This window comes from Rhinopithecus bieti, unplaced genomic scaffold (assembly GCF_001698545.2).
Source record: "Rhinopithecus bieti isolate Rb0 unplaced genomic scaffold, ASM169854v2 scaffold_15850, whole genome shotgun sequence".
In the NCBI taxonomy this organism is placed as follows: domain Eukaryota; kingdom Metazoa; phylum Chordata; class Mammalia; order Primates; family Cercopithecidae; genus Rhinopithecus; species Rhinopithecus bieti.
Window position 1 is genome coordinate 1,530,028 of NW_016809273.1, and position 11,744 is coordinate 1,541,771.

At 37.7% G+C, this 11,744-nt stretch overlaps 1 long non-coding RNA gene across 1 annotated transcript in view; it reads right to left on the bottom strand.

Moving 5' to 3' along the window:
* Positions 1-706: 706 nt before the first annotated feature.
* The window catches only part of LOC108540032 (uncharacterized), a 71,510-nt gene continuing 60,472 nt past the window's right edge, over positions 707-11,744 (bottom strand). The window contains exons 3-4 of the long non-coding RNA XR_001888560.1: positions 1,445-1,631; positions 707-845 (exon numbers count right to left, since the gene is read on the bottom strand). This is a non-coding gene — a long non-coding RNA (uncharacterized LOC108540032). The remainder of the gene's footprint in view (positions 846-1,444; positions 1,632-11,744) is intronic.

Consider the following 11,744-nt stretch of genomic DNA (forward strand, 5'->3'; position numbering starts at 1 on the left):
CAAATTGGTTAAAATATTCACATTAAATTCACAGCAAAAGAAATATTGTTTTACTCTTTATCTTTTAACTGAAGGTTGAAATGATTGCTCCCTAAGTTGTTCATGAATCATCTTTATAGATATGTAAAAGAATATACATATACAAGTCTTAAATAAGTTTATCATTTCTATCTCCAATTTGAAAATTATTACCATGGAGCTAAAAATCATATGGCATCATATTGTGCTAAATTTTTTTCAATCACTTATTCAAAAGTTTATAATATAAGGAGATTCAGGAAGTGAAATGTCATAAAAGATGTTTTGAAAACATTATTGCTTAAGGCAAACTTTCTGGAGTGATGAATTTTATTAAAATAAATATTAATTAAGGGATGCATTGTTCTTCATAATCAGCTAATTCAAATTCTTTTAGTCATCATTCATAAACTTGTGAGTTTGGAATAATCTGGCCAATTATGATTATGTAAGAAATGACATAAAAGGTACTTCTGGTTATTTGGTTAGATGATAATTTAGCAATTATATGAGTCACTGAATACACGTGATTACAACTCTTGGAAAATTTTAACAAAAATGCCTCTAGATTGAACATATACATCATGTCACCCTTTGGCTCAACTATGTTCATATGTGTTTCAAGGAGATGAGGTTGATGTCCTTTCAATATTCATCAATTGGCTATAAAATACTATTCCTTATCCAATTTGATGTAGTCACATTCTTTTATGTTAGCTTTAGATTTTTCCCTTTTGACATTCATTCATAATGTGCTTCAACTTTTGCTTTTGAGTCAGCATCCTTGTTGTTGAACAAGGTGTTTTACTTCTTAGTTTACTGCGCTCCTGCATGATAGAAATCCATATAAAATATCAAAAATAAACATTTGTATTTTACATTCTTTGTAAGTAAATGAACAGTGTATACCACTTAAAGAACCTGCTTATCTGAACTAATGTTAACAACTTTAACTTCATTTCTTTTTAAGTGTCTCAGTAATTTGTTTCTCAAAAATCATTTAAGGCCGGGCAAGGTGGCTCAGGCCTGTAATCCCAGAACTTTGGGAAGGCGAGGCGGGTGGATTACCTGAGGTCAGGAGTTCGAGACTAGCCTGGCCAACATGGTGAAACCCATCTCTACTAAAAATACAAAAATCAGCTGGGTGTGGTGGTGTGCGCCTGTAATCCCAGCTACATGGGAGGCTAAGGCAGGAGAATGGCTTGATCCTGGGAGGCGGAGGTTGCAGTGAGCTGAGATTGCACCACTGCACTCCAGCCTGGGCCACAGAGTTAGACTCCGTCTAAAAAATAAATAAATAAATCATGTAAACTCCTCACTAAGCTGCAAAACTCTCAAAGGAGGCTCTATAATTGATGCCACACTAGCCCAAGCTAACATACATTATGCATTTTGGTTTTTTTTTTTTTTTTTTTTTTTAGTATACCTTGGTATACCTGCAATCCACTTATCCGCTATGCATGGGCATCACTGTCTCTAATCTTCATTACCATTTGGGTAGAGGATATCTGCATTCAGTGGTTTGTCTAATTCTAGGGTGGAGTATTTGAGAGGACTGATGCCAAATTAAATTTGGTGACACATAATGAGGCATGGTGGAGAAAGGAACAAATCTTAAAGACCAGAAATAGAAACTGATAAGGTGACTGTTTGAACTTTAGGTATTAACCATGTCAACTATAATTTATAAAGTATAGAGAAAGACACACATACATACACAGAGATGAAAGACATTCTGTAAAATTATTTTATTTTATTTTATTTTATTTTATTGAGACAGGGTCTTGCTATGTTTCCCAGGCTGATCTCGAACTCCTGGGCTCAAGGGATCCTCCTGCCTCAGCCTCCCAAAATACTGGGATTACAGGCATGAGCCACTGTGCCCAGCCCTGTAAAAGTATCTTATAATTTGTTTCTCTAACTTCACACCTCTAATTTTAAAAACATTTTTTCTTCACATTTCTATGTGAGATGAGACACTTTACTAGTGTTTATAGCTCTAGTTTCATAATTTTAAATTTACCATTAATTCCACAAATCTTGATGTATATAATCTTTAGTTATGATAAGATTTGGGTTCATAGGAAAACACATTTGCAAAAAAAAAAAAATGAGTAAAAGCTATTTGAATAATTTTTTGACATATGACAAAATGTTAGTAATTAAATACTATGTTAGAAGTAATTAACAGAAAGAACCTAATGAGAAAAAAGACTGGATATGATAACTCTGTATCCAATTATTTTAATATCAGTAAGTAGTTAAAACAAAACCATGAACTCTAGTCTCGATAGAATCGGGCTAGTATTTTTGCTTTTCTATTCCCTAGTTTCGTGGCCTTTCACTGGCAACTTTTTAATGTTCTGATTAAACACGAGTATAATGAACCTACCTCAGAATGTCATGACATAATACATGAAAGAGGAAGCACCTTACTTCATGTACAGGTGTAATTTCAATAAATGTTAGCTATAACTATAATGGATACTCTGGACTTGGGAAATGATTTACAAATATTTAGAACTGAATTAAATGTCTTTATACTCAAGAATTTAGGCAGATATTTGAAATATGTACTATAACAAAAACTAAAGATTCTCCCTTCTTCCTCACATAATCTTTCTCTACAGAATTTCTTATTTAGAGATCTGCTGCAATTATTTAGGAGTCAAATTCATCCTGTTTATTCTGCTAATTGAAATGCTGTATTTGGGCCGGGCGCGGTGGCTCAAGCCTGTAATCCCAGCACTTTGGGAGGCCGAGACGGGCGGATCACGAGGTCAGGAGTTCGAGACCATCCTGGCTAACACGGTGAAACCCCGTCTCTACTAAAAAATACAAAAAAAAAAGCTAGCCGGGCGAGGTGGCGGGCGCCTGTAGTCCCAGCTACTCGGGAGGCTGAGGCAGGAGAATGGCGTAAACCCGGGAGGCGGAGCTTGCCGTGAGCTGAGATCCGGCCACTGCACTCTAGCCTGGGCGACAGAGCGAGACTCCGTCTCAAAAAAAAAAAAAAAAAAAAGAAATGCTGTATTTGATTATTATCTCCAGATATGAACCATAGTCAATGTATAAGAACTAACGTTAGTTGATTGTTGATTGGCTACATTTCAAATGTGATCCCAAATGGGAAGACTGCCTTTCATGCTTTGAAGTGTACATTTTCATACGCATAATGCAATTATCACAGAGAAGTTAAAACAGACCAGGAAATAGCCCTGACTCTGAGCCACCAGCAATTTAATATTGACATCCCATGACAATAAGTTCTGGCAAATTAACAATGCAGTAGAAAACCTCTAGGACACCTGTCTAGCCCAATTATGGCTTTTAAGAAATTTCCTCTCTTCTCATTTACATCTACAGGTTTGGACTACATAAGCTCACCTACCTGGCCAAAACCAATTATGTGCAATAGATACTTAACCCACACTGGAGTAACCAAGTTTTCTTTTCAGATATTTTTGAGTTAGGTCATTGGGGTTCAATTCAGTTGGCTAATGGTGCTAAAAGCAGCAAAATTCCTGTTCTGAATAAGCAATCAAGCTCATTAGGGAAAAACAAAAATAAAAAACAAAGCAAAACCAAATCCAACAGAAAACAAAAAAGAGAAAACCACTCTATGGTGACATAACAACAATAAGCAGAGACAGCAAACACCAGAGATTTGGAGTATGCTATAGGGTTACTAATGACTTTCCATTTTCTGGTCTTAACCCTTATCAATCGAAACCACACTTTTTTAAATTTAGGTAGTGGGAAACATTCCTGTATCTATGAAACATATGAGTTTTATTAATATAAAGCAACTGGCTATGTTAAACCCATTCTATGCCATAATTCTCATGAAATTCTTCTAGAGTTCCAGGGCTTTTACAATAGTATATTTTTGTACTCATATAAATGAATTTCATGAAGGAAAAGAATATGGGGGTTTGAGGATTACCCATGGAACCATCATCTATGAAGCATGTTTTAAATAGCTTCTTTAAACTTTGTTTTAATCATAAAACTTTCAGTGGGTTTCCTACTTTTAAGTCAGTTTTAACTATGAGCTCTTTCAAAGTAAGATATATTAGAGATGTATACTATTGATCTTACTAGAAATAGATGAATTTTTAAAATGAGACAGCTATGTGAGTCATAAAATACATGTTAAATAATTGATGGAGTTTATAAACTTTTACTTTCTAAGAAATAAACCATTTAATTAAGAAATCTGCAATTGAGACATTCTCCTGAAAACCAGACTACAATTTCTTCTTTGACTTATATCTTTAAAAAAAACAACTTTTTCATGATTTTGTGTTCTATTTATCAAGATGAAACTTGAATCAAAATGTTTTATCATGGCTTGAAATAACTTTTGTTATTTTTTATTGTTGTTAATTAATTATTCTCATATAACAGGGACCCCTAAGTCTATTTCATGTTGCCTATGCCAAGTGGTTCACATTACATATTAAGAACATATATTTTGTCCTTTATCACCCACATTACTTTATAGTATAAAATATATTTTTATTTTTTATTTGCTATGAAGAAAAACGAATAAATCCATTACAATCCAGGCAAAATTGGTTTATCAACATGTAAACACTATATCCAATTTCCTAGATATTTCTCTAGCATTGCCTTATTTGGAAAGGTTCTCATGGATGAACCTATTTTGTAAATGAAGACAATTTGAAGTCAGGCTTGAGTAAGATTACTTTGACCTTGTGATATTGGGCTTTAGATTTCTCTGAATGTGATGCATTTAAGAAAATAGTCATTTTTTCTAGCTCTTCTAATTTAGTGTCTTTAATTTTCTATTAAGTAAATTATGCATGGGTTTATTTATTAGAGGAAAATATGTAAATGCTAAGTGGACCATTTACCTGAATCCTTAGCACCTAACACCTTTTAGCAAATAATAACATTGCCTTGTACATCCAAAATAGCAATTTTTCTTTCCAACCATTTTTACAGCTTATATATATATATATATAGAGAGAGAGAGAGATTTATATCTATCTATCTATCTATATATATATTTGAGATGACATCTCACTCTGTTGCCCAGGCTGGAGTGCAGTGGCATAATTTTGGCTCACTGCAACCTACACTTCCTGGGTTCAAGCGAGTCTCCTGCCTCAGCCTCGCATGTAGCTCAGATTACAGTCGGCTACCACCATGTCCAGCTAATTTTTGTATTTTTTAGTAGAGATGGGGTTTCACCATATTGGCCAGGCTGGTCTTGAAGTCCTGACCTCAAGGATCTGCCCCCCTTGGCCTCCCAAAGTGCCCCCAAAGTGCTAGGATTACAGGCGTGACCCACTGCACCTGGCCTTATTTGTATATTTTTTTTTTTTTTTTTTTTTTTTTTTGAGATGGAGTGTCACTCTGTCGCTCAGGCTGGAGTGCAGTGGCGCGATCTCGGCTCACTACAAGTTCTGCCTCCCGGGTGCATGTCCTTCTCCTGCCTCAGTCTCCCGAGTAGCCGGGACTACAGGCGCCTGCCACCACGCCCGACTAATTTTTTGTATTTTTAGTAGAGACAGGGTTTCACCGTGTTAGCCAGGATGGTCTCAATCTCCTGACCTCGTGATCCACCCGCCTCGGCCTCCCAAAGTGCTGGGATTACAGGCAGGAGCCACCGTACCGGCCAACTACTGTATATTCTTAAGAGAGAGATGGGTCACAGGAATATTACCTCTATTTCATTATAAAGAACACCAGTCTCTGGTGAGATTAAATGATATTTGAAGGTCATACACCTAGCTACAAAAGAGCTGTATATATTTCAGTCCCTCAACTGATAACCTCACTAGCTCCACAGAGTCAATGTAATTTTAGTAGGACATCCATAGCCTGGCAAGTGAGGTACTGGAAGAACATTTGAGCCTTTCTCAAAAAAACATAATAAATCCACCCATTTTTCTCCATCCTTAATCTCACCTTGACTCATGCTTTTTATATTTTGATGGCTCCAAGTTTGTCTTTCCTTCTTCCATTCTTTTACTCTTCCAGTGTATTGACCATAATGACTTTCTTTTTATGTAACTCTCATGCCAAACTCACCTTAATAATAAGAGCTAAGTGACTTTCCCACAGTTACACAACTAGTCAATTGTATAGCCTGGAGCAAAGCCATCCTTTATGACTATCAGATTCCTGAATAAAATCATGAATTCTCCAAGGGTGGAGATTATCACGCATTTCTGCAATATTAAATCTCAGCACTTCGGGAGGCCGAGGCTGGTGGATCACCTGATGTCAGGAATTTGAGACCAGCTTGGCCAACATGATGAAACCCCATCTCTACTAAAAATACAAAAATTAGCCAGGCATGGTGGCACATGACTGTGATCCCAGCTACTCGGGAGGCTGAGGCAGAATCGATTGAACCTGCAAGGCGGAGGTTGCAGGAAGAGGAGATTGCACCATTGCACTCCACCCTGGGCAAAAAAGCCAGACAGTGTTTCAAAAAAAAAAAAAAAGAAAAAAAGAATAATAGGTGCATCATAAATAGTAATTATATCAAGGTCAATATGGACTAGCTAAGGTATTAGCATTAATACCTTGCCCCAATGAAATTGTGGTTGTGGTTGTCAGGGACGAGCAAATACTCAAATATCAAACACTAAGTGCAGATGCCATGTTCAGTTAAACTTGAGTTACACGTTAAGTTAACTATTTTTAAAACGATCTAAGTACAGGCTGTGTATTGTGTTTCTTTCAGAGCTGCAGTGTTTTACTTGTGGTCAGACAGGGGTAGCTTCCTAATACACTTTCTATTTATATTGTTTCCTGGTATATTTAGGTAAACTTCTTTAAGCAGAGACATTGTGAATATAAAGAAGTAAGAGCAGGCTTTTAGCGTTAACCTTAATTGATGCTCTAAGGCCGAATAAACCCTTCAGCAGTAAGTGTCCTTAGCTAGATAAACCGCTGTGTCATAGAAGGCCCCCAAACTGTACTCCTTCTGATCTCCCTCCATATCAGCCAGCTGCTGCCTGGCAGTTCAAGAAGACACTGCTTAAAAGGACTTGCAAGTTTGACAAAAAAAGTTGGAGAAATTGATTGGTATTTAGAGTTTAGTGGTCTCCTATGGGTATTCCTGGGTTTCTGTGACTGATTTTGATGAAGTGCTTTTATTTGTCTCTCTATCCAGAGACTGCAGATGAATTTGCAATAGAGCAGCATGCCTCCTGTTTAGCTTTGTCAGGCACCACTTAGACATGTTATAATTTATTTTCCAGGAAAAATATTTCTCATGAGGGCTTCTGGCTAACACAGTTATAAAGCAGCTGGCTACCATTCAGCCTGCTGTCTGTTGGCAGCTGGGCTTCCCTGTACAGGCTGAAAAGAGACACAACTAGAAAGAAAAGTTGTGGAAGGGGGGGCACAGTTCAAAACTCCTACCTATGCAGGCCCAGATCTTTTCTTCCTGGCTGCTTTCGGTAGTTAACAACTTTGCAAACATCCTACTAAATCTGACAGGGAGTGCTGTTATTTCTTTTGTGTGCTTGTGGTTGCATGGTTGTGCTGTGGAGATCATCTTAAACAGGCACTGGCTTGTTCTAGTCATTGTGCAGACTCAAAACTGCCCTTAAAAATTCATTGAATCACCCAGCTATTTCTTTTTCTAACATAGAACACTCTAGCTAGAGCTTCAGATAATTACTTTGTTCATTTTAAAGGAAGATGTTTTAAAAAATACTTAACACTGCATTCACATACTTTGTGAGGAGATGTTCTATTACGAGCAGTGCAGAGGAATTGAAATTAATTGATATCAGTGTTCCTTGTTATATATTCATTCTAGGGCACATATTGACCAAATGGAATAGCAAGCAAAATTGCCAAAGAATTTAACTTTTTCTTTTCAGTAGTGACATACCATGTGTCATCAAGTCTCAGAGATTATCAATTATAACAAAATATTTTAATGAACTACTAGAAAATGTTTTAAAATCTGCCAAATAACCAAAAGCATATACTTTTTGTCACTTCAAATTTATTTTAATTTAAAGAGCTCTTTTAGACTTAGATATTTATCCTAACATTCTTTCACATGAAAAGGAAAGATTAAGGTAAATAATTGTGCTAAGATATTCTTAAAACTTCTTCACCCTTTGTCTGGTTGTTCTGAATCATTCTTCAATTCTGAGGCATCAATGCCTGAGTTTTTTCCACAGAAAATGCCGTGCCACTGAATTGACACATACTGAATTATTTTGTAAAAACACAGCAGTATTGCCTCCAGGAAATTTTTCTCAAACTTGCTGACACCCATTATGCAAAATTTGATGCTTCTATTTTCTTACTTGTGTCTGCAGGTGTCAATACAAAATCATCAGGTAACAACTAGGTATCATATTCTTTCCTCATATGAGTCTCAAACTGTTGATTGACTTAAACATCAACATTGATAGTCTCCAATTGTCCAGTCAGGCCTCCAGGAACAGCAAACCAAGTTCCCACCGGCACTGAAAATTATGTTCTGATTTTAAGATGTCATCAATGGTAAGATATATCTGGATTTTCAAGATGTTAAAATGTGAAAAGATACATCTTAAATTTCAATATATATAAAGGGTGAATATGTTAAATACGCATATGGACAAGTCCATTGTGTGCCACAAGTGTAGAAGGATTTCAGAGGGAAGTAGCCTACAGGAGTTTTGAGTTGAATAACGTTGTGATCAGAATCAGACAGAAACTTGAAAATGTGGATAATCTTACCATCTAGGAAGTGAGGCCTGGTTAATTTAACAAGCAGTCCAGGGGACTGTGATGCACAGATAGTTGGAGAAAACACTTTGTGGAAAGTCTGGGGCCCACCGGCTGTGTGTTGCTGGCTGTCACACACTTTGCATGGGAAGGGCATACCTCCAGGTTTGCCCAGGATGGTTCGAGTTTATGCCTCTTTTCCTACCTTATTATTACTATACCCGTTCACTCTTAAAAGTGTCCAGTCTTGGAGAATTTTATAAAGTCATTCTAATTTTATGTGAGGTGTAAAAGATGCATAATCATAACATTTATGCAGCCTTGCTGCTAACATGCAAATAGATCCTGTTTTTTAAATGGCTACTGAAAACCCACTGGGGATTTCACTCTCAGGCCACTCAATGAGAATCCAGTGTGCTGAGAATTTATCTTTAAGACAGAAAAGACAAAATTAACGAGAAATATTTTGTGCTTTGAAAAGTCTATCAGACCCAAACAAACTCTTAATAAGGACAAAATCACTAACAATGCTAACTCTAGGATCCCACTGGCTGAATGTGTGGGGTTTTTCACTATGTACTTTTCACCGTTCTCATATGTATTGTTCAGAGGCTAAAATCACTCTACCAGAAGTAGCAAGCTTTTCACAGGTTGTTTCTATTATTACATGATGGCCAGTTTGGGGAGTTTTTTAGATGGTATAGGTTGAGGTGTTTCCTTTTACCTGGTATTCATAATGGAATTCTCCAACTGATTCTCTTCCCTGATCTCAGTTTAACTTAAAATGGAACAAGAACAAACTTTTACCTCAAAGACGGCATCAATTCATGTAATGGAAATAAGGAATGTTTAGTATAAGCACTGTCTGTACAGGGAAGAAATGAGTTCTTTCCAACTGAATCAAAACAGCCAAAGAGATGTAAATTTCAGAATATCTGTGAGTCAGTTCAGAAGAAATGCCCTGGAGAATTATGAAATTTCTCTATGAGTAAATTTGGTGATGCGACAGATTTTGTCAACAAATTGTGATTTGATAGTAGCATAGTATTTGAACTCTATTTGTCTAATTAGATCATGATTTAGGAAATACCTGAAACCAATCTCTGTTTCATTGAGACTTACAATTGTGTTGACCATATAAATCATTTGGCAACCCAAATGATCTGCATTAGAAAATGAAAAATCAAATATTTAAGGGGCTCTTCTTCCGTGTCTACCATCTTTGGCTAACCTAGGACCAGCGGGTGAATAATTGAGTAAATAGGCTGGGCGTGGTGGCTCACACCTGTAATCCCAGCACTTTGGGAGGCTGAGGTGGGTGGATCATGAGGTCAAGAGATCGAGACTATCCTGGCAACATGGTGAAACCTCATCTCTACTAAAAAATACAAAAATTAGCTGAGCGTGGTGTCTCATGCTTGCAGTCCCAGCTACTCGGGAGTCTGAGGCAGGAGAATTGTTTGAACCCGGGAGGCAGAGGTTGCAGTGAGCCGAGACTGCGACACTGCACTCCAGCCTGGCAACAGAGCAAGGCTCCGTCTCAAAAAAAATAAAATAAAATAAAATAGTAAATAGATTTTGGATTAATATGAGGATGGAATTAGTAGCAGTTACAGCTTTCAAATTTGTTAGAATAATTCTTTTCTTTGGAGGTGAATTCCCCATCTCTGGATTCAGTTTGGTCCAGAACAGAACCCTTAAATGTGGGATGTGTGTACATCAGGGAATGTGCAAATGTGTGGTGAGCACAAAGAAAATATGAAAGAATATCATCCCAAAATAAGGAAAAAGGCTTTACTGGTATTGAAGATACAGAATGACTCTGGTCCCTCATAGGGTCCACAAGGCAGACCATTATGCGAGAAGGAAGTGTGGGAGTTTCACAGGACAGAGTGGTCAAGTGATACCTTCATTTTTTTCCCTCACTTTTAGCATATGGAAACACAGAAGTTTATGTGACCTATGCTAGGTGGATTTATAAGGATAATGGTCTAAAGTTTAAACAAACCAACTACCGTACACTGATGATGTGGTTTAAAAACTATTATTATCTATATCCTTAAACTCAAGATAACATTAATTATGAAAGCCCAGTTAGAAAACAAGAGAATGGTCAATCTGACACTTTGTCTGTTCTTCTTTAAGTATAAAAGTGTTATTAACCACAATACTGGGTTATCAGATTTAATAAGCCACCGTGCCCAGCCACAGTGGTTTCTAAGCATCTCTTTTAAGAAAGTTTAAGAGGGCCAGGCACGGTGGCTCACGCCTGTAATCCCAGCACTTTGGGAGGCCAAGGTGGGCGGGTCACGAGGTCAGGAGATCGAGACCATGCTGGCTAACACAATGAAACCCCATCTCTACTAAAAATACAAAAAATTAGCCGGGCGTGGTGGCAGTCACCTGTAGTCCCAGCTACTCAGGAGGCTGAGGCAGGAGAATAGTGTGAACCTGGGAGGCAGAGCTTGCAGCGAGCCGAGATCGCGCCACTGCACTCCAGCCTGGGTGACAGAGCGAGATTCTGACTCAAAAAAAAGTTTAAGAGACATAGATGGCAAGAGTGGCCTGTGATAGCAGAGTGAAGAGAGCATCCTGGATTAGGAATAAGTCACAGTTCCCACCATGACAGCCCAGATGTGAGTTTTTCCTTCCCTCTGGCTTTTGCTGGGGAGCCTTGAGTTAGACTTTACCCACATGGCTTCATATAAGGTGAAGAAGACAGGACAGCAGGCACTGAGGAAGTAGACAGCCCAAGAGAGCACTGCCTGTATCAGCAAACTGCATTCACAGAGCACTAGCGGGAGGAAGCTCCAGGAAACCTGCAAAAGTGCTCCAAAAGACAAAAGAACAGTAATGTACAATTACAGTTCAGGTCCGGCTTGGTGGCTCCTGCCTGTAATCCCAGCACTTTGGGAGGCCGAGGCGGGTGGATCACCCGAGGTCGGGAGTTCAAGACCAGCCTGACCAACATAAAGAAACACAGTCTCTACTAAAAATACAGAAAAAAAAAA